The 23,303-nt window shown below is 50.4% G+C and overlaps 1 protein-coding gene across 3 annotated transcripts in view; it reads left to right on the top strand.

Moving 5' to 3' along the window:
• Positions 1-10,494: 10,494 nt before the first annotated feature.
• Pknox1 (PBX/knotted 1 homeobox 1) overlaps positions 10,495-23,303 on the top strand; it is a 51,035-nt gene continuing 38,226 nt past the window's right edge. For all 3 annotated transcript variants that reach the window (XM_063224548.1, XM_063224551.1, XM_063224547.1), the window contains exon 1: positions 10,495-10,660. The gene's annotated coding sequence lies outside the window, so the exon portion shown is untranslated. The remainder of the gene's footprint in view (positions 10,661-23,303) is intronic.

Raw genomic sequence — 23,303 nt, 5'->3', positions numbered from 1 at the left:
GCAGCAGCTATAGCAAGGCCTTGCTGATAAATGGTTTTAATGTCAGTGGTACTAAGAATTAAACTCATACCCTTCATTTGTCAGGCAGGTGCTTGTGCCATTGAGCTAAATCCCCAGTCCTGGGGACCAGACACAACCTTGTGCTTGGTTGCCAGCTGCTTAGGCCAGTGAGCTAAAGCCCCAGCCCTTGCTTAATGCTCATGAGAGAGGAACTCACATTGCCCCTTGGAGCCAGTTTTCTCCATGCTCAAGTGGCTGCTGTTTGAATTTGAGCAAAAAGCATTTTTTGGGCCTCTCTGTCGACCTAGGCATCCTCCCCTATTAACATATCAAGGTCCCACCCATTGCCGGCTTGCGTATTGTGCCTGGTGGTCTCTTTGCAGTTGTCTATATATTCTGATTTCCACAAAAGATAATCCCCACCGGAAAAAGTTGCTTGGACCAATCCTTGCTAATCCATAGGTGTGAGCCGGCCATCAGCCAAAGAATCCAAAACAGCAAGAGTATATGCGGCTGTGTCTCCCTACTGTGCAACTACTGTTTTTAATTCTCTATTCAGTTTGAAATCGAAACCATAGCGTGAAAACTCTGCCCTCTGCGTCCATCGTTATGGTCACAGAGAAAGCCTCCATATCATCTAGCTTTAATGTTGGGTCAGGCCAGGGGGTAAATTTAGAAATCATGCCTCTAGTGTGTGTGTGTAGGGGGGTCGCTGAGTGGGAGAAATCCCGGAGGAAACTTTGGGGTTAGTTTCACTTTTCGTTTTACATTTTTCTATTTTTAGCCTTTCTAACTGAGCTATCAAATCCTGATGTTCTTTTTTCAGTTTAATCTGTTGTCCTTAAATCCTTTTGTCCCAACGGACAAAAATCTGTTGTCAATTTGGTCTCTTAATTCCTTCCTAGTATCAAAAGTTAAACATGCTGAAGCCAGAGCAATACCGCCATTACAGTATGGGAGAGGGCACGCGGCCAGGGCCACACTAAGGGCTTTGTCTGCCCCGGCCACCTGGTGCAGGCGAGGCTACAGTGTGTTAAACCTGGAAGGCGTTGGGCCTTAGCAATTACTGGCTCACTTTGCTCCCGAGTTAAAGTTTATTAAGCCCTAATGGACAATTGCTTCATTTTTTTTCCTTTACTCTTTGCATCTTTAAGGTCTTTCTTAAACTTTTAACAAAAATCTCATGCTGGCTAATTTCTTGTCCCATAATCGCTGTTCGCTTACCGCGGTTCAGCGGCATGGCAGACTCCCATGTCGCCAGGTCCTCTATTTTCCTTTCCTTTTTCTACTTTGGGCCCACGAACAGCGTCCCTCATGAGGTGCCCTGTTCTCAAGCCCCACGCTGGACGCCACTTGTCCCAGCCTGTGAGTAAGACCACTTCCTAGATGGGGAGTGGGGATGAAAAGGAAACAAGAGACACAAAGAACGGAGACAAGACCAAGTCCGATCAAGTCTCATTTATTCAAGGAATGAGTATCAAATATATAGGGCATTGGAGGAGGAAGGAGTCGGGTTCTGAGATGTCAGCAGGTAACTTAGCAACAGTGGCAAGACTGAAGGTCATAGTGTCGAGGTCGCTCCCGGCCGGCAGGAAAGACACACGACAAAGTCTGGCGGTGTGCAACCTTGCCTTTATTTATCTCCGCGTGGGCCCCGCGAGGCCTCCACTCTGCCACCAGCCCTTTCTCGCCAGTGGACTTTCTCTATCTCTCTCTGTGCTTCTCTCTGTGCTTCCTGTCTCGTGGCGGGAGAGGCATTCACTTTTATAGGGTGACAGTGGCTAATCAGTTCAAAGCGCGCGATGCGGGCTGATTGGCTAACATCAGTTGTTGCTAGGCAGACTATCTTACAGAGCGGGTTGTTTAAGTCGCCAGCGCAATCAGGGGGCAGGAAGCAGGCGCCAACTTGACTCACTCGATGGGAGGGGCAATCTAGCTCAGGCTCCGCTCCCACCCACAGGCCCTACGTCCGCCAAGTAAGGCGACCGGTGTCGGCGGCTCCCAACATCATAGGTTAATTCAAATTTTCAAATTTCCCACATGCAGGCTCATAAGCATAATCCCTGAATAGGCCAGGCCAAACAAGGTAGGCAAGGTGCTTAACTACCAAACTTAACTCCTAGAGGGAGTTAAGGCGGTATGGCCTGCAGATATAAGGTGGCAGCCAATTACAGGGCTTCCCACAGCCATGCTTAGGGCCAGCCCTCCCTAGCTGGCCTCCAACTCTCCTGCTGCCCTTCTGTGCACCATTCAGATGCGCCCATGCCTGCGGCAGCACTTTACCAGGGTCCCAGGTATGCTTCGTCCAGCCACAGTGACCGTAGAGCACCAGCATCCTCGGCTGTCCAGGGCCTTGTAAGGAACACACATTTATTCTCCATGGTTCTGGAGGCTGGAAGTCTGACATCAGGGTGAGATTCCTCCTCCTGAGTCACAGACGTTGGCCTTAAGCTGTGTCCTCACAAGGCAGGGAGAGAACTCTGGTCCCTTCCTCTGCACAATGCCACCAGCCCTCTCATGGGCCCTGATCAGTGATCTCTAAACCAAATCCCCACCCAAGGGAGGCCCCTACAATAGCATCACATTGGAGAGACATATTCAGGCTCTAGAAGATACCATAATTAAATAGCAAGGGAGATGCACCTACCTGAACACCACGGAGAAAGACCAGATAAGGCACAAGCTGAGATTTGCAGTTTTAAGCCTGAGAAACAGTTTTTGGGCAAAGGTTTCTGGAGGGATAAAGCCATACAACTATGTTTGGAAAGAATGCTTTTCTAGGCAAAGGGCACAGCCAGTGCAAAGGCCCTGAGGCTGCATCAAATGGTGTGATCAAGGCAAGTGCATCAGAGGCTGAAGGGCAGGATGACATCTTATAGATCCTCATGGACCACCTTGTGATGTGCGACATACTCTGTTGTCCACACACTGCCAGTTGTGGGAAGCCGCCTATGATGGCACCCATTTCCTGCTTCCGGGTTCTTCCCGGCCTGAACAAGCCCGCCAAATTGTCATATCTGCCCAGTTACCCGTGACGCTAGCCTATCAGCTTGTTAGGCGCGCTTCTCTGTGATTGGATACTGCTTCCCCTTATAAGAGGTTGTTCCTGCCCCCAACGGGCGGAAGAGGAACCAACACTGAGGGTGGCGGACCTTGTCAGGTCCGGTTCGCTGTACGCAATAAAGTTTGAGAGCTGATCCTGCTCGAGTTTGGTCTCCTGTCTCCCGCGGCTCCGGTCATCTGGTGGCCCGTACGGGGAAGGTTCGGCGACGCGCGGGCGCGACTGCTGTCACCTGCGGTACGACGGAGAACCCGGCTCAATAACAACGGAAGGCCCCGAGCACCTCTTCTCTTCACCCTGATCAGCTACGTGAGATACAGCGGTTCCCGGGACAGGTGAGTACTGAATCGCCTGGGTTGGGTGGACGCACCTAACAGATTTTGAGCGCCACACGGGTGGACGCCGGTCTTTTTTTTTCTTTGCATTTGTTTCGCTTTCGCTTCGCCATTGTGGGCAACGCTGCTCGCAAACCCCTCGCTGACTCCCTAAGAGTCCTGCTGCGGACCCGAGGCATCTACATAAACCGGGTCACCCTTTCGAGGTTTCTGGATAGTGTTAATGAGATTGCCCCCTGGTTTTGGCCCACGGGCTCTCTAACCCTCCCGTCATGGGAGAAGTTAGGAGGGGATCTTAGATGCGCCCGAGAAGAGGGATGCTTGGATCCCATGGTTTTACCCCTGTGGGAACTGATTAGGGCTTGTCTGATGGACGAACAAACCCCCGGGCTTTGCTCAGCCCGACAGGCTCTTGACAAAGCTCGATCCGAGTGCTCGGAGGAGCCCGAAGTCACACCTGACTTTGGGCCTCCAGAGAAACACAAGGGCTCCGATTCTGATTCGGATTCGGAGGGCTCAGAAGAGGAGGTCGTCTTTGCTAAGCATGACCCTCCTACACCGTTAAAAGAGGAACTTAGGGCTCGGGAAGATAAAAAGGGGAACCAAACACCACCCTGCCCGAGCTACTCTGCTTTGCGGGAGGAACTTAGGTCCTTCCGCTCCTTGGCAAGCTCGCGACCCATGGTCGCCCCCTTTAGGACGCCAGGCCCTACTGCACCGCCGTGGCCGGAAGAGGAGTTGCTCCCTGGGCTGCCACCTCCGCCCGTGGCCGCCGGAGGGCGCCCACAATCCATGGCACCGCCCTGGTTAGAGGGAGAGCTATTTCCTGGGTTGCCTTCTGCGCCCCCATCTGGGGAGGGAGGAGGACGTTCCTTCCACCAGAGGGTATGGTTGCGGCTTCCCTTTGAGTGTTCTGGTCTCCATGCATTCCCGGTACAAGTAGGAGGCAGGGGAGGAGGAGGATATTATGAGCCCTTAGAAATTAAACAACTTTAAGCTATCAAGGACACAGTTTCAGCTTATGGGCCCAATGCGCCATTTATCATGGCGCTTTTAGAGACATTGCCCAGCTTGTGTGATCTCTTCACCCCAACAATCTATTGGCATTAACCCAAGAGGACTTCGCCCAAATCATATTTGGCAAATGGATGTTACACACATCCCAGAATTCGGAAAACTTAAATATGTTCATGTTTCCGTAGATACCGCCTCCCAGGTTATGTTTGCCTCGGCAGAACCCGGAGAAAGGGCCACCCACGCTATTAATCATTGCCTGGCAGCCTGGGCTGCTTGGGGAAAGCCCAATATACTAAAAACAGACAATGGTCCTGCCTATACCAGCAAAATTTTTATGACATTTTGTCAACAAATGGAAGTCACTCTTAAACATGGCATTCCTTACAACCCCCAAGGACAAGGCATCATTGAGCGATCCCATCGGACACTCAAGGATGTCTTACAAAAACAAAAGGAGGGAATAGGCCATGGCCTAATGCCCAAAGGAAGAATATCATTGGCACTCTTTACCATAAATTTTTTAAATCTTAATCACAATAATCATTCCCCTGCCATGGAGCACAATAACCCGTCCCCGGCCGACAAAGGGCTGGTGAGATGGAAAGATGTCCTTACAGGACAATGGATGGGCCCGGATCCAGTGATTAGCTGGACCCGAGGTGCGGTTTGTGTCTTCCCACAGGAACCAGGCTGCGAACCGCTGTGGGTCCCAGAAAGATTGACGCGAGCAGTAAACTCCCCACCAGTTCCTGATAAAGCACAGGAGGATAAGCCCGCGGACACAAGTCAACTCGACCCTTCTGGGACCGACGCTCAGCGCCCGAGACCATCTACAAACTAAAATGTCTGGTTTGGAGCTTTTTCTATTCTGTGGGTTCCTATTAATCACCCCTGTTCGCACAAATTTGACCAACACTGTTAAAAATATGACAGCTTGGCTGCAAGACACCTACCTACCTAAGTTTCACAATTTGTCCCTCATAGTCGGTCAGGAACTTGACAATATGGACGGTATCCAACTAGGTCCAGTCAGGTTTGATTTATCAACTTTAGGCAGTGTTATAGCCAGTTTGTGGGAACGCGTCACCTCCTGGTTCTCCTGGCCCAACCTGACTACTTGGATCCTGATTGCCGTGGCCTTCCTAGTGGGGCTTGTGGTTATTAAATGCTTGTTAGATCGCCTCATACAAACTCAGCAGCAGGCCGCCGCATATCTCCTTCACATTGCAGAACATCAGCTATAAGAGCTGAGTGGGCAAGCCAATGACGGGTAAGACGGGAAAAGCCCTCCCGGTCAACCTAAGACAGGCTCCACTCAGATATACATGGCCTATAAGGCCAGGGGTCCCTTCTGGAGTCAAATTATTGGCATTGAGATGCGAGACCAAGGGTACTGCAGTGCCGTCCGCCCCAAAGGTTGGGGGGAAGGCAGGAATGAATGTCTATATGCATCCAGGTTCGGTTCACAAAAGCCTGGCCCTGCGAAAAAATGAACCACTCACCTTGAGCATGGTCCTGGCGCAAGGATATGCACAAAACAGGGTGATGCACAGCAGGGTGTAGACCTCTACATTCTCTCATACCTCGGCCTACAAGGTAGGCCCACTCCTAGGTGTCTAACAGCAACAAGGTCATAGACACCTTGGAGGGACCCACAGACCATCCTATTTTAATAAATAAAAAAGGGGGAGATGTGGGAAGCCGCCTATGATGGCGCCCATTTCCTGCTTCCGGGTTCTTCCCGGCCTGAACAAGCCCGCCAAATTGTCATATCTGCCCAGTTACCCGTGACGCTAGCCTATCAGCTTGTTAGGCGCGCTTCTCTGTGATTGGATACTGCTTCCCCTTATAAGAGGTTGTTCCTGCCCCCAACGGGCGGAAGAGGAACCAACACTGAGGGTGGCGGACCTTGTCAGGTCCGGTTTGCTGTACGCAATAAAGTTTGAGAGCTGATCCTGCTCGAGTTTGGTCTCCTGTCTCCCGCGGCTCCGGTCACCAGTTACTTCCCATCTTCTGCCAACCTTTGCAAACTGGAGCCATCTGTACATCAGCCAAACCGATTGCCTTCATGATTGAAGAGACCTGCCCGGATCAGAAATGGTCTCTGGTTCACTTTTTCACTTGTGTCTTTCCATATCTTAACATCCTTCAAGGACCTCCCAACCATCCTGTCTCCACTATTCCAGCCTCTCCCCAGATTGTCCCACTGTGAGACAGGGCATCCATCCAGTTGGCTCCTGGGAGCCTTATACTCTAGGCCAGAAGCTCTGCCATGTGGGGTCCACACCTTACCTTCCTGTTGGGTCCCTGCTGATTCCAGTCTGGGTCCACAATGAGCATGTCCACCTCCTGGCTAGTTCAACTCTTCTGTGGCTTTTCCCGAGTTGCTCTTATCTGCCTTCCCTGTGGTCACAGTGCTTCTGCCTGTGCCCAGGTGCATTATCCATCTAACAGCCTGTGGTCATGTGATCCCTCCCCTTCTCTGTCACCTATGGGCTTTTGTACATCACCAACACTCTGCAGATTAAAATGCTCCTGTCTATAGCAGAGCATGGTGGTGTGCAATGGTAATCCCAGCATGCAGGAGACTGAGGCACCTCAAATTTGAAACCAGCTGAACACAGTGAGTTCAAGGCCAGCCCTAAACCACATACTAAAATCCTATTTAAAAAAAGAAACAAAGAGACTGTAAGTCATACACCTGAAATCGCGGAGTTCCTGGCAACTGAAAGTAAGGAGACAACTTAGCGTTTATACTGTTTGGTAAATTTTGCATGCCTATTATCCCACCCAGAACAAGTCCAGAAAACACATTCATAAAAGAAATTAGAAGCCACACACCTGAAATTTCTGAAATGATACCAACTGAAGTAAAGAAACAATTTAGGGCTTCTACTGTTTAACTTTGCCTGCTGTGTCTGGTAGCCTGAGCAGCTATCTAGAGGATAACGATGTGCAACAGTAACTATTGTTGATTTCCTGTCTTGTTTTTGAAATCCAAGGGATTCATCATTTTGGTTTGTTTCATTTTGTTTTATTATCTTTTAAGAAAACAAGAAAAAGAAAGAAGAATGCCAGATATACACTCAGTGCCACAGCACCTGCCTGACAGGCATGATGTCCTGAGCTCAGTTCCCAGTACCAAAAAAAAAAAAAAAAAAGAGAGAGAGAGAGAGAGAGAGAAAGAGAAAGAAGAAAACACTCCTGTCTAAAACAAGGAGAATAAAGGGCCTGGGGTTTAGCTCAGTGGCGTAAGTGCCTGCCTTGCAAATGAGTGGTTGGGAGCTCGATCCCTGGTACCAATAAATAAGTAAATAAAACAAGGAGATTAGGCAAGGCAAATTTAGAAAAGACAGAATACAGTTTAAGGAGAGCAATTTTAAGGCTGTTTATAGCTAAATGATGATTTAGCTTCAGGCTTTGTGAGTCAATTTAAGTCCCAATATCATTTCTTTAACTCTGCAGGTTGTACCCTGTATAACTGGCAACCAGAAGAAATTCTGCTCATCTACTTGTATAAAGAATTACTATAGGGGCTGGGGATTTAGCTCAGCAGCATAAGCGACTGCCTTGCAAGCAGGCAGTCGCAAGTTCGATCTCTGGTACCGATAAAAAGGAAAAAGATAAAAAAAAAAAAAAAGAATTACTATAGACATGCCTGTAATCCCAGCACTCAGGAGGCTGAGGCAGGATTGCTGTAGCTCAAGGCCTTCCTGGGCTACATTCACAGTGAGTCCAAGGCCAGCCTTAACTGCATAGTGAAACCGTTTCAAAAAGGTCAAAAAACAAACAAAACAAAAAAGCCACCATATATGCAATTGTTTATTTCATGTATGAAACCATGATCCTTGAGAAATAATAGATCTTCAGAAATCATATTGGGAAGAGAACAGAAAGAATTGGCTGATCATTGGAATTAAAATGTACAAATGTTCATGTTTCTTTTTTTTTTTTTTTCTTTCTCTTAGAAGGAGGATTTTGCAGGTGGGTAGAGAAGGCGGGTGCTTAAGGAAGCCAATGAAACTCTGATCCCTCCAAACCCCAAACCCAAGTTTTAAGTATGTTTCTGAGGGTGGACCCCCTAATTATGAATGATTACAGGTGGGGGCATTCTCCTTTGCCTGAGATGGACAGAACAGAGAAGGAAGTATACAGCAGCAGACAGGCTTGGGCCAACTGACAGTCAGCTCCAGGGGCCCAGGGGCAGATGGGCAGTGGTAGCCCCCATCGCCCCTGAACCTCAGGCAGAAGTGTGTATCTGGCTCTGGGGCCCACACACCTGGTTCCTCCAGCCGCACCTCTACTGTTTTATAGGCTGGTTGGGCCCCAAGAAAAATGTTAAAACAGCAGCCAGGACTAGATGAAGACCACAAGGCCTGGGCTAGGGTGGTCATATTAGAGACAGTCAGATAGAACTATATTGTGCTGTGAGAAAGGGTTTGGGCCTTCAGGGAAGTCAGCACAAAAAAATTCAGACATCAGAATTGTGGCTGCAGGCAAACCTGGAGAGAATCAAGTCTCAGGACAGAAAGCAATAGCTAGACCTGCATGCCTCCCTAGACAGGAAACAGCAGTTTGGGATTATATATCATTAGCACCACTCGGTCCTGTGGACCCAGGCAGGCATCAGACACACAGGTGGGTGACCAGAAAGTGCACCTGGACCCGTACCACCCCTCCTCACAAACGCCTTTGTTCTTCCCATGTACCCCTGCTCCGTGACTCCGTCCCCTGTTGGATCTATATTGGCTAAGCCAGTATACTTTTAATCCCATGTTGTTGTAGTTTGAGCCACGGTGCGCCTGCGCTGTGATTCTGCTGTATAAATGACCTCGGCCAGAGGGTTTCAGTGGCCACCCATTCGAGGTCTCCTTCTGGAACTCTAGGAGCTGTTTTTCTGCCCATGGCCGATAAAACTCAGCAACTTCTTCCTTTCATTCACAACTTCATTCCTTGATGCCGTGAGACCACAAACTCTGCACATGTGACACCTAACAGGTTGGGAGTTATATTTTTCCTGTTAGCCACATAGGGCACTGCTCAGACTTCAATTGCCATCTCTTCCCCTGCTGCTGCCTTGAAATGCTGCATAATTTTGAACACAGGACCCTACATTTCCATCGTGCACTGGGCTCTGCAAACTTTGTAGTGGTCTCCATTACTGAGCTTTTTGGGTCCTTGTGAATTTTCTTGCTCGAGGCCTCCTTGGCCTCCTCCACTTGTAACCTGTACAGCTCTTCTTTCTGAACACGCGCTGGGCAGCACCGCGGGGCACTTCGCCCACGACTTAAGAGTCCACAGAAGGCCTGGACCGAGTGCAGGTGCGTCAGTCACCACGGGTTGTCCTGGGTTTGCACAGCTGAGGGCGCCTCGTGGGCACTGGGGAGAAATCGGTGCTTCTGCACCAGCCGACTAGCCTAGGACTTCCGGTGGGACTCGCAGGCGCGCCGTGTCGGAGAGGACGGCTGGCACTGTCCATGCCTTGGCCTGGACCTTGGGTTCGCCTGGGTCAGATGGGAGGCAGGTGCGCTCCAGGGAGCCCAGGCGCAGCCACAGAAGGTCCGTGGAGGCGCCAGGTCGCGGCGCAGGGGCTGGGTTCCCGGGCAGCAATTTCAATCCACAGTGGGGATGCACGCGTGCACCCGCTGCTCTCCCCCGCACACACTCACTCAGGCCAGGAGGGCGGCCTCACAGTTAGCACCTAAAGGGGGCGAGATCCAGCGTAAACAAGGCGGCTGAGCAACGTCTGCACAGCTGGGACCGCAGATGGTAGAGCCCGCTCTCCTTGTGCCGGAGCCGCAGATGGTTTCGTCCGGTTCCGCAAAGCACTCAAGTGGCGGAGCAGCCAGTGGGGGCGGGGCGCGCTCGTGGCCACGCCTCGCCACCAAGGCAAGACTCTGGAAAGCCCCGCCTCCTGGGCGGGGCCTGCCGCTCCGCCGGGGCGCGGCTCGCTGGGCGGGGCCTGTCTGCGGGGGCGAGGCGGGGGTGGGTCTGGCCCCCGCCCCGCCCCGCCCCCACGTAGGCCCCGCCCCACTTCGGCGGAGCGCCGAACGGGGGCGGGGCCCATCCCCGGCAGGCCCCGCCCCCGCAGTGAATATTGATGCGGCGCGCGTCGGCGTCGCCCTCCTCCCATTGAGCGAGGCTGTGTCGCGTGGCCCGGCGTCGGCGTGACGGTTGGACGCGGGCGCGGCACTGCGGGTCCCGATTGCTGCAGCCGCTTGTCAGTGTGATGAAGATTGGCACCCAGGTAAGCTGTCACTCAACCGCTCCGCCGCCGCCGCCGCCGCTCTCGCCGCCGCCGTCCCTATCAATCACGCCGGCCGCGGCCGCCGCTGCCGCCGCCCCGGGGCTGGGCGTGCGGGGTGCGGCGCCCGAACCCGCGCTCGACCTGCCGCCCGGGGCAGGGGGCGGGGAGGGGGTGCGGGCGCGCGGCCGGGGAGGGGGCGCGGGCGGCCGGCGGCGCGGGGGCGCGCCCGGCGGGTTTCCTGTGTGGGCTCAGGACGCGGAAATTTCTGGAAAGCTCCGCGGCCGCCGCGCCGGGCCCGCTCGGGGGCGCGCTCCTAACCGTCCTCGGCGGGAGCGCGCGCGGGCGGGGCGGCGGGGGCGCGCGGGATGGGGGCCCGGGGGCACGGGCCGGGAAGATGGCGGCGGGGTCTACCTCGGGGCGCGAGGACGGCGGCGCACGCTGCGGAGCGGCCCGGGCCTGCGTCGCGGCGGCGGGTCCCGGGGGCCGGTTACGACGCGTTCTTTATATTCAAGAGCTCGCGTAGATAGCTACTCGGCGGGAGTTCGGCCCGCGTGCCCGCTCCGTGGGTTTCCACGTTGCTTTCGAGCGAAATCGTGCCACTTAAAAAAAGACAGAAAACCGAGAGAAAGGAGTCGGCTTTATTTCCGCGTAGCGCCCCTGCGATGCCTCGCTTTGGTCCGGGCCCGGGACCTGCTTGCTCGCTGGGTTCCGCCGCGGGATGTTGGAGTCCTACCTGTGCGCCAGGTGCTCCCGGTGCAGGTGTGCGTGTGTTTGCTAAATTTGAGCCCAGGCGTGCAGCAGTCAGGATAGATTCGCCTCGGTAAGAGGTTCTGACTTAAATAGAGGACCGAAGAGTTAGCTTCGGAAGAAAGTAACGGGTTTCCCGAAGATGTGGGCTCTTTCCATTAAAGAATGGAAGAAACCTTCCGCTCTCATTTGGCTTTCTTAACTTTTTTTTTTAAAACTTCATTTTTTGATAGTAAAAAAAGATGGATCTTTCTCTTAAGTACTGTTACTGTTGTTTGCTGTGCAGAGGATTGAACCCAGGGCCTGGCAGATGCTGGGCAAGCCCACAGCCATAGAGCTGCGTTTCCCGCCGGGCTGTTAGTTGATAAGGAGGGATTCAGGGGAAATTTGAACTGCAATTGTAGATGATACACTGGAGTGTCCCTGGAGTCTGGTTGGTTTGTAAGGTGGCAGACCCGAATCATGCTTGCGGTCCATCATTTGCAACCGCCTCTGTATAGAGGGGAGAGTGATATGTGATGGTCTAGTTAGCAGTTTTGCTAAGTCCGCTGTTGTGTACACTAAACCAAAATGTTGGGAATCCCTGCTGACACGACACTTTCTCAGCAGGGCAACTGGAGTTGAAACCCTGGAGATTTAAATGTGTTTACAGTCCCTGAAACATGGCAGGTGATGGGTGGCTTGTGCCTAGTGTCTTCGGGTTACATGGTTAATGATCTCCCATCCCAGGCCTCTGGTTTACATGTAGCCATATACTTGTGGCAGAACTGCTAACTTTTGCAAAGTCCTGGTTGTGAATAGAAGTACAACGTTACTTACTATTCAAGTAACATCACAACTTTCATTTTTGTTGCAAATTGTTCAGCTCTCTGAAACTGTTAAGTAGTGGCTAGTGTAGACCTTAGCTCTTTAAGTTTCCCATGTTTGCCTGGTCAAAATGAAATAGGACCAAGCAGAGACGCAATGATTCTGAAGTGCAGTCACCAAATACTGAGTCAGGTCAGCATTGGACCCCATCTGAGCCCCACCGACCCAGGCCCCATGGTGGCTTTGGGAAGTGCTTGGGGAGGAGGGATGTGGTAACGGCTGACAGCTGGAATTCTTTGTGACTGTACTTGTCACTGGTCCTGGAGAAGCCCCAGAGTTCATTGTCTGCTGTCACATAGGAGTGCTACATGTCAGCTGGAAGTGATCGCAGATAAAGATTCTTTCTCATACAGGTTCAGATACCAACCTAAGTACTTCCTGCCTCAGTCCCAAGTCCCTGTAGTCTCTATCCATCCATTGATAGGAATACAGATGAATGTGTCTTTGTCTTCCTGACATGATTTTATTGGTGGCAAAGGTGACAAATTGTTCAAGTAGCACAGCTGGGGAAACTCGAAGCCTAGGCAGTATGGGTTGCCCGCGAGGTGCGGTGAGGGATGTGGCCAGGCTGGTCAGTCAGGGAGTCTGTCTGGCATCCACGTGCTGGCTGCATGTGTTGCTTGCGGGTTCTGGCTGGTATAAGCTGTGGACCGGACCTGTGAGCAGTGCAGTGCATTCGGCTGGGAGGTGGGGGCTGGGTCATCAGAGGGCTGGAGTTTCATTTTACAAGATGAAAACATCTTGGGGCGCACCTGCGGAGGCTGCAGACGGTCCTGCTGAGGGGGCGAATGGGCACACTCAGTCCTGAGACTGATGTGCAGTGTGACTGTCACCTGCTCCTGTTTGGATTCGTCTGTCGTGGGCCTTTGTCTAAGCTGCTGTCACCTGGAGAAATCAAGCCACCAGGTCCTCTGTCCTCCCTCAGGAGAAGCTGCGCTGTGTGGATTGTTAGTTCCCTGTTTTGGGGGTTGTTTCTGCTCAGGACGATGCTATCACCCTGAAGCCTGTATTTGGCCCACCCGCTGGCAGAGGAAGGAAAGCCATCTCCAGGTGTGGCAGCAGAGACATCTACAGGCATCCCGGGAAGTAAGGACAGCTATAATCAGGCGTGATTCCTGCACTCATTGACTCTGCGGGCATCCAGTCGGCCACAGGGATCTTGTGTTGTCCATGAAATCGGGCTCTCATGCTCTGCCCCCTTGCACCTCTGCCTGCCTTGGCGTCTTCTCTTCCCAGCACACACCTCAGAGAGGCTGGCCACGTACTCTTCCCTCAGCACCACCACAGACACTGGCTGCAGGCTACCTCTGGTGCAGGAAGGTTAGGGGGCTGGAGGGGGAGTGTCTGCTGCCGGACAGTGGTGCCATGTGTCCCTCCAGCTGTGGCTTGGCAGGTGCTGTGACAGCTGTTTGTAAAGCTGTCTGATCAAACTCTTGCAAAGCCTCCCTACATGTTACGTGTTATGTGAGATGTGCTTTGAAGGTTTACCTGTTTATTTACTTTTGCATTAGAGTTTATAGAAAAGTAATAAATTTTAAATTGCTAAACCTTATGTCCCTTTAAAGTCAGTTTTGTGTTACGCGTATGTTTCTCATTGTGATAAAATATATAGAACAAAATTTGCTGTTTTAAATTTTTCTTTTTTTTTGAGATGATGTTACTGAGTAGAGCAGCCTTGCCTTGAACTCACTGTGTAGTACAAGCTGGCTTGAACTCACAGTGATCTTCCTGCCTCAGCCTCCTGAGTGCTAGGATTTACAGGTTTGTGTCATCACACCCAGCTTGTTTTCACCTCTTTTAAGTGTATAGTTTTGTGGCATGGAGTTCTTTGGGACTATGTAATCAGCAGAACTTCGCCACTGTCCTGCTGCAGGATTGCTTTCATCTTGTAAAATGAAACTGCTCGTTAAACAAACTCCATTCTCTCTCTGCCTAGACCTGGCAGATTCTGTGCTGCCGTTTCTCTGCCTGTTTATTCTAGGTACCTCAGCCCAGTGGACTCCTAGCTGCATGCTTGGCTTTTGTGACTTACTTTACTTAGCATATGTCTTCATTTTTGTAATAAATATTTATGCTTGTTTTCACATGTGTCAGAATTCCCGTATTTTTAAAGGCAGAATAGTATCTCCTTGCATGTATGTACCACATCTTAGTGACCCACCCATTCACAGCCATTCAAGTTAGGCTCAGCTTTGACTCCACAGATAATGTGCAGGCATGGGTGTATAGATCTCTCTTTGAAACGCACTTGCAGTTCTGTTGTGCAGTGCTCAGAGGTAGAATCTTACGTTAGTTCTGTTTAACTTCATGGGGAGTCACTGTGCTGATTTGCACAGTGGCTGTGCTGGTTTCCATCCTATCTGCAGGACATAAGGGTCATGTCACTCCACTTCCTCTACAGTGTGACTTTCTGGTTGGTGTGGGGGTTTCACGGCGCTGGGGTGGAGCCCAGGACTTCTTGCGTGCTGTGCAAGTGCTCTACCACCAAGCTGCTGCCCCGGCCCTCTTCTTCCTGCTTTTACAGGGGTTGTCCTAATGAGTGTGAGATGACTGCGTACTGTAGGTTTGATCTGTGCTTCCTTAGTATTAGTCATATTAAACATCTTTCTGTGTATTTATTGGCCATTTTTACGTTTTCTTTGAAAAATTGTCTACTCAAGCCCTTTGCCTATGTTTGAGTCAGGTTGTTTACATGCGTGCATTTGACATGGAAATATTGTAAGCTGTTTTGTGTTGCCCTTTTACTTGACATGTATTTTTGTGAATTTACATGTTTCTCATTTAAAAATTTTTAAATTTAAAAAAATTAAGTCTCACAGTTTTTGTGAGTCTGGGTTTTTATATTTTATGGTTACTGAGTGACAGAGCCTTTTAGCATTTGGGTGTGGGTATGGGTTTCCTGTGTTTTGCCGCTGCTCCTCTCCCACTCTGGTGCTGGGACTGAACCCAGAGCCTCATGCATGCTAAGCCTGTGCTCTGCCCCTGCGCTACACCCACTTGCCTTCATGTAAACCACACTTAGTGACCCTTACCAACAAGGACACTGAACATTCTTCATGTCCACTTGTAATGATGCCAGATACGCACCTTAACTCTTTGGTGCAGATTTAAATTTACCAGCTCTGATAGGCCATCCAACTCAGAATCTATTAAAAGAAAATTTGAAAACCACTAAAGTGCCTTGTCATTTCAATTTTGTTTTGTATTTAGTGGTTGTGTTGGAATTACTTTCTTTGTACAGGCTTTCATAGGATTTAGTATCTGATTTTATTTGAATATTAAATTTTAAAAATTAATCCCCCCAGCCTTGTTTGCAAAGTAATTTCTTAGCAGATGTTTTCCTTGAATGAGTTATTTATTGACTGACAGTAGCTCTGGGATGGGGAGGACAGACAGTGTAGAGAAAGGTGGTCTTGTGGTTTCTGAGCCCCCACTGTGTAAAGCTCACACAAAACAAAAGTGACTCACTGAACCATGGTGAAGCATAAGTGTTCTAAAAGTTTCCTTGAAAAGGTGTCTTTTTTTCTTTTGGGGGGTGCCACTGGTGTTTCCCAGGGCTTCAGCACTGAACCTGAGGGACAGCCCCAGCTCATTTTAAAACTTTTACGTAGGGTCTCAGCAAGTCACCAAGCAGCCCAGGCTGTTTGAACATGTGAGCCTCCTGCCTCAGCCTCCCAGAATGCTGTGACTACATGTCACTCTATCTGGCTAAGATGTCCTTTTGAATGTAGAATTTTGAGTTTTTGTAGATCCCTTGACGGCTTTCATAGATACGTTACTAAACAGGTTTATCTTGGAAAAGATCATGAAACATTTATTCAGAGTTTACTAACGAAAGAACAGTCTCTAGTCACAGCCCTGGTTCTCACTGTGCTCCAGTTCTCTGGCTTGTCTGTCTGTCATTGTGGCCTTCGCAGTCTGCAGTGGTGGACCTGAACCTTTCAGACAGCAGGTAGGAGGGGCATTGATGGGGAAGCCAGCTGTGCAGGGTGAGAAGCAAGAGGGCAGTGGCTGCAGGGCAAAGGCTGGGGCTGCATCTTAGATGACTGGAAGGAGTACAGCTTGGCTTGAAAAAGGGTTGGGATTTAGCTCAGTGGCATAAGTACCTGCCTTGCAAGCAGGCAGTCGTGAGTTCGATCCCTGGTACCGATAAAAATGAAAAAGGAAAAAAAAAAAAAAAAAAGAAAAGAACTGGGACACGTCTCTGCACAGCTGAGCTTTAGAACAGGGGTTGGCAAACTAGAGGCCTGTGGGTCAGGACCTAGTGCAGTCTGCACTGTGTGGCCGAGTGGCTAAGAGTGTTTCATGATTTTCCAGAGAGCTATAAAGGAAGAAAAGAGACCATGTCACCAGGAGCCCGATTTTCGAAGTTGGTGTGACTCTAGGTGGAATCAAATCCTGTAACTGTTGGGGAAATACGAGTAACAAGGGAGAATGGTGGACTCAGACCTTGATGGGGTGGGTATGCCATGCTGTCTGTGTAAAACGGTTTGAAGAAACTGCTCTTAGCTGGGCATGATGGCACGCCTGTAATCTCAGCACTGTGGAGGCCGAGGCAGGAGGATTGCCTGGAGTTTAAGGCCAGCCTGAACTATATACATAATGAGACCCTATCTCAAAAAAAAAAAAAAAAAAAACCCCAAAAACAGCTCTTAAACCATAAAATCATAGGACTGCCTATAAGAAATGCTCACCCTAACACTAGAGCTCTTTCCCTGGGTGGCCTGTGCCCTGAGGGAGGGCCCTGCTCTGCTGTCAGGCAGCGGGAGTTGTTCTTTCCTGCATTCTGCCGGTCACAGCTGTGCTGAGGCTGCAGAAAGCTAGAGGCCTCCTGCTCCAGGGCGTGGGCGGGTTGGCCAGCCACCCAGCTGGCCCAGGCCTGGGCTTGCAGGAAGAGGACTGCTGGGGGCACCCTCTGGCTCCTCAGGACTGCTTTCTAGAATGATCCCACTTTTCTGTCTGCAGAGTCTTCAGCATTTCTTCTGTAAGAGGAATAGAAACAGGAGACTTCCTTACTTTTGACTGGTCAGGATAACATTTAGCTAATGAGCTGAGGATGTGCTTTAAGTGTTGTTTTCACTCAAGTTAATAAATTCAAAGAATCAAGTCTGTAACTCTTTCTGTTTCCTGCAGTCCAGCCCAGGGCGTTTGTGTGGGCTTGGTAGATCTGCTGCTGAGCTGCATTCCCAGCCCTGTCTGTAACTGTTCTCAACTCGCAGGGCCTCTCTGCTTTGTTCTTTTTCTTTTTCTTTTTCTTTTTTTTTTTTTATTATCAGATCTTATTGGTATTTAGATCTTATTTTAGATATACATAATGACCAAATTCATCAGAATTTGTACCTGTGTATGATGTAATTTGTTTTTTCCCCCATTCTCCTACCCTCCCTTCAACCTCCCTCCCCTTCTCACTTTACATTGTTTTTCTTGAAGTATTCTGAGCAGGGGATGGTAGTGCGCACCTGCAATCCCAGCACTCAGGAGGCTGAGGCAGGAAGATTACCAGAGTTCAAGGCCAGCCTAAATTACAAAGTGAGAGTCTGTCTCGAAAAACTAAAAACTTTCTATGTGTGTTGTGTCCCAAATGGAGGATTCAGTTTCTGAGTATGTTTTTGTGGAGTGAAGCACATGTCGTGGCATGGTCCTTGTGGCTCCAGGTACAAAGCAGTGTTTCCTAGCACTTTTCACCTGCGTTCCCCTAACGCCTACTTCATATCTAAGGTTTCACTTTCTATGGTTCAGTTCCTTGGGGTCACTCACAGTCTAAAATACTGAGCGGAAAATTCCAGAGATAATTTATAAATTTTAAGTGTATTTTATTATAGTATATTGTTATAATTATTCTATTGTATTATTTTTCTGTTTGTTTGAGACATTCTCATTATGTAGTTCAGTCTGGCCTTGAACTCAGTGATCCTCTTGCCTCAGCCTCTCCAGTGCTGGGTTGTAGGCATGCACCACCACGCCCAGCAATATGGCATCACTTAGGAAGAAAGCATTGGAGCCAGGGGAACCCCACAGATCCTAACATTTAACCTTCCGGTGTCTTGAAATTCGTTTGAAGGATTTAACATTTCTTTTGAAATGACCCCAGATGAATTTGCCTTTCCGAATTGTACGCCTAGCTGTCAGCACTGTAGAGCGTTAGTATAAAGAAGAGCAAGCCAGCCTGGCTAGGGTCACGGTGCTCATCCTGGTGCTTAGAAGCAGGAGGGCTGCAAGTTTGGGGCTAAGCTGGGCAGTTTAGGGAGAGCCTGTCTCGGCTGGAAAAGGTGAGGATAAGGCTCAGTACAAAGACCCTGCGTTCAGGCCTCGGTGCTGCTGCCAGAGGACCCAGGTTCGAGTCTGGGAGCTTCATGAATGCACTGTTTTTGTTTCAGGGAGATGGGGGTCTTGCTGCTGCAGCTCTTGGGCTCAGCTGCCTCTTCCGGCCTCAGCCTCACAGGTAGCTGGTCATGTAGGTGCGTCCCACTGCCATGCCTGGCTTATAAATACACTTCTCTGTGTTACTGGTAATACAGGACTGTTCCAGAAACCATCTGGGAGAGAGTGTTACTGCTGATTTTAGGTAATGCTAAAATAACCATTAAGTGACTGAAGAGCCAGTGTGAGTTCCTAACACCCCAGGGGAGAAAATAGAACAAAGAAACACTTCAACAAAAGAGAGTTTGGGAGACAGAAACATAACACAAGTAAGCTTGCTTAGTACATAGTCTGTTTCTCTTTCCTTTTCTGTTTTTTAGTCTTTCTGAGACAGGGTCTCACTATACAGTTTAGGCTGGCCTTGAGCTTACTTTGGTTTTTTCTTTTTGGTACTGGGGATTGAACTCATGACCTTGTGCTTGCCAGGCAGGTACTTATACCCCTGAGCCAAATCCCTAGCCCTGCCGAGCTCACTTTGTAATACAGACTGTCTCGAACTCGTGCCTCAGCCTCGGGAGTGCTGGGATTACAGATGTGAGCCAGCATGCCCAGCTACTTGGTATATTTTTTTAAAATAGCAGAACTGGGATTACTTGAATAACCTCAGGTGTATAAGGAAGCACAGTCATGTGTGGAGGTGAGCTGGGTGATGAGTGTCAGGATAGTGGAAAACAGCATCTAGCTAAATCGGTCTGTGAGCGAGGCATCCGCCAGGAACACAGCAGATGGGAGAGGAGAGATGGGAGGAGAGGAAGGACAGGGCTGGACTCGGGACAGCTCTGGGCAGCAGCAAAGCTCCTGCTAATGGACGGGCGCTCACAGAGGGAGATCATCCTCGCCAGCTTTGCCTGCCTTGCAGCACACGAGAGTGGGTGGGAACAGGAAGACTGGACAGTTCCACATGCAGAGGGTGAGACCGTGCTGTGACTGCCCACAGCCCAGGGACCACGCAGACCAACGAGGAGGGCATGGGACAGGCTCTCAGAGGGTGGCCCCCACCTGGCATACGGGAGTTAAGTGCAGTAAACCAGACAGCTGCCCGGGGCCTGTGTGATGAGGCTCCTCTCTGTGCCGCCTGCTTCGGAGAGAGGGCTGTTCCCTACCCCAGGGCACACAGAGGGCCTGGCGCAGGCAGGCAGAGACCCCTTATGGGCTGCTGCTCAGGATCATTCAGCATCAGGTACCCAGTAGGCTGGAGTTCACACCTAGACCACTGTGCCTACGCTCTAGCAGAACCATACACGTGTAGAGCTGAAAACTCAGAAACAAGAGGCAGAGTAGTATATAAAAACTGAAGGCAAAACCAGTCAAAAGAACTAGGAACTGAATTGTGGTTTAGCTGTACAGACGGGAGGTTTTTTTTGTTTTTTTTTTCCTTTTTATTGGTACTGGGGATCGAACTCATGACTGCCTGCTTGCAAGGCAGGCACTTATGCCGCTGAGCTAAATCTCCAGCCCAGATGGGAGTTTTTACAGGTGACTTAACAAATTGGCTTGTGCACCCTGGTGAGATAAATCCTAGAGACAGAAACTACAAAGACATCCTAGACAGTTTCTAGTCCTTGTATTGTTAGGCACGGTGTTGGTGTTGCTATTTTGAACACAAGTGTCATATAGTAGGTCAGAAAAGTCATTATGTTACTGTCATTAGAAAATAACGTATCCAAGGTAAAAGACACACAGATATGAAATGAAAGTAGTCAAGTAAATATACTGTAATTCTCAATTTGGAGATTTCAGTGGTAGCTTAGTGTTTGAAATGTATGAGAAAGTACCTTCTAACTGCAGTCACTAAAAAAGGCCTAAACTACACGTTGCTTTGGGGTGATTGGGGTGCAAAGTCAGTAGCCAGTAGTGCCAAGCACAGCACCTAGACCCAGGCAGATTCAGAGCCAGTTCTGGGTACCGTGGACAGGGAATTGGAGGTAGTACCTCGAGAGGAGGAGACAACAGCAAGAGTTTAGTAAAGCCAAAACAGCATGTGTGCAGAGGGTTTTAGTGCACCCCTGCTTTAAAGCCCCCCATGGAAAGGCCTCCAAGGGTGACTGACAGGGTGCCGACTCACAGCCTCAGCATCTGTTGTGCACAGACTTTCCCAGAATTCCCTCTCCAGTTATGTGTATGAGATGCAGCCCCCACGCGTGAACTTCCGGTGAGCTCCAGGGGAAGAACATTGACTAGGGCAGGCCGAGCTGTCCAGTGCACCCAAGTGTCTTGGTTTGGAATTTTCCAGACATTCCCTGGGTAGGTTCGGAGTCTTTTTTTTCCCCTGTCTGTATGTATCACCATGTGGTAAGCTGTGGTACAGGGCTGAGGGTGGCCCTGAGTGGAGGGGAGTGCCCACAGCTCCAAACTGTGCTATGGCAGGGACCCTGCCTGAGTGGCAGAGTCTTGGAGTGTGCAGAAAACGAAAGAGATGAACCTGGAGCAGTGCATTCCCCTTGAAATTGAGGAAACTATCAAGAACCCCAGCTCAAAAGACTAAACAAAAAAAGAGCTGGGCAGATAGCTCAGTGCCTGGCCCTAGATTCAGTGTTCTGTGCAAATAACAATAACAAGAAAACAAACAGAACCCACCCACGCTGAGGTTGTAGTTGAGTGCTCTGGTACATTCCTGCAGTCTCAGCCGGCAGCATTCAAGGCCACTGGGAGCTACAGACTGGCAAGACGTATTTCAAAAACCAGAGCTGTAGGGTTTTGTTAAACAGCATGGGAGCTGACTTCAGGGTCTTGTGTTGCCAATAATGGGGTAATTTTAACACTAAGGAAAAAAGAGCAGGAAATACTTAACACAGTGAGGCAAAAACCACCTTCAGCACTGTCCTGAAGACTGGTAGCTGAAAGGGGAGAAGCAAGCGTTACAAACCCTGTGTGGAGGACAGGCTTTGGGGATGGGTGGGAGGCCCTTTCTTGAGTTGAGAAGGTAAAGCAATGTGGGGCGCCTCACCCACTCCTCAGCGAAGCTGGGAAGCAGCCTGTACACCTGGCTGTGAATCACAGCAGGAGGCTTCTGCAGAGTGAGAGCCTGGAGAATAGGCTCCTGGCCAGGCTTGGGGTCGGTGTCATTCACATTGTCACTTTCACTCTCCCACGAGTTTGTACCACCGGAGTAGGAGTGTAGAGCAGATTACACACACTGTAATATTGACAGCTACACCCTTGTCCCGAGTTAACCTCATTCGTGGTATTTACTTGATGGATCAGGCTTTGAGAAACGCCGTGGCTTTGGATTGCATTGATGAAACTGACAGATACCCAAGTTGCGTGGATTGTTGGTTACTCTCCTAGTTCCCGCATGAGCTCTACAGTATGTTATCAGCAAAGCTAGTTTATGCCCAGACAGCATTATATAGAAGAAAATGGGAGTGCAGCACATGTTCCCAGGGGTCGTGCTGTTTTCCTCACCTTAGGAGCCCTCTGAGATTTGAGCCTGCATCTAGGCCTGGCTCAGTGGCAGTGACCTGTGGCACATGCACCATAGCAAGCTGTGTCTTTGAAAGCGCTGGAAGCTTCCCAGCACTGGCCTAGCGCTGAAAGTGGGTGGCAGGGCGGGTTCTTGCTTGGTAACTGCATCAGGACCTCCTTTGCTAAGCAGCACAGAGTGAGCATCCTCGGGTGCAGGGAAGGCCAAAATCATGGTGAGTGGGGGTGGTGAGGGTGTTTTTGCCCCGGAGGGTGCAGCAGTCTCTTCCTCTGGCAAAATACTCTCCTCAGTATCCAGCAGCTCAGTGTCCCCAGGCTCATTAGGTTCCTCCAGAGGCCTCCACCCCAGTTTGCGGGGTTCCACTGTGGTACAGTCAACGCCTCCATTTGATCTGCGGACAGTATCGGAGGCCGAGGGTGACCCTGTGCTGTAAGTCAGCCAGTTTGTACGCGGGCTTGGGTTTAGCTGTGGTATTTTCAGCCCAGTGGCTAAAGGAAGATGGTTGTCCTTCAGCGTCCCAGGCTGTTTCCTTGTCTGGAGCTTGGGAGCTGAATCTTTTAGCACGTTCTTTTCCTTGGTTGCTTTGTCAGAGATGCTAAGAGCAGTGAGCCGTTGTACTTCTTACTCTTCTGTGTGTAGAAGTACTGTGCACTTCTGCATCTTAGATCTGATGAGTGGTGGGTTGTGTATTTGGAGCGGTCACCACGACTCTGGGCTGCCAGGAGAGACCATGGCAGATTCAGGTCTCATCAGTTAGAGAGCCACCTCCAGAAGCCATTAAGCTGACTAGAGAACTGCGTCCTTAGAATTTTGTTTCTCTAGACTCACTCTCCGTGGCAGACTACTGGTCAGCGTTCTCTAGAGCAATGCTGTCAGGTTAGGCTCCCAGGAGAGTCCACAAGGCCGTCTACGGCTGGAGAGATGGATCCAGCGCTCCTCAGCCCAGGATGGAGGCTGAGCCCAGGCCAAGGTGGAAGGCCTGGACGCTCCCTGGGCGTCAGTGGTGGGAGGCTGCATGAAGCTTAAGGGGCAAGACCAGTGCTCAGAGGCGGTGGCAGCACGCAGCGAACCTCCTTCTCCTCTCCCTCCGTGCCACACAGCGGGGCCTGCCTCCCGAGTCGGCTGGCCTGGGTGCCATGCATGTCTGCTCAGGTGTTTGCTGGTGCAGGCAGGCCGACACACAGT

Source organism: Cavia porcellus, unplaced genomic scaffold (genome assembly GCF_034190915.1).
Source record: "Cavia porcellus strain 051 isolate PalLab524CR breed Dunkin Hartley unplaced genomic scaffold, mCavPor4.1 scaffold_15, whole genome shotgun sequence".
NCBI lineage: Eukaryota > Metazoa > Chordata > Mammalia > Rodentia > Caviidae > Cavia > Cavia porcellus.
Note: the sequence above shows the minus strand (reverse complement) of the source record. Positions and strands in the feature narration are given on the sequence as shown.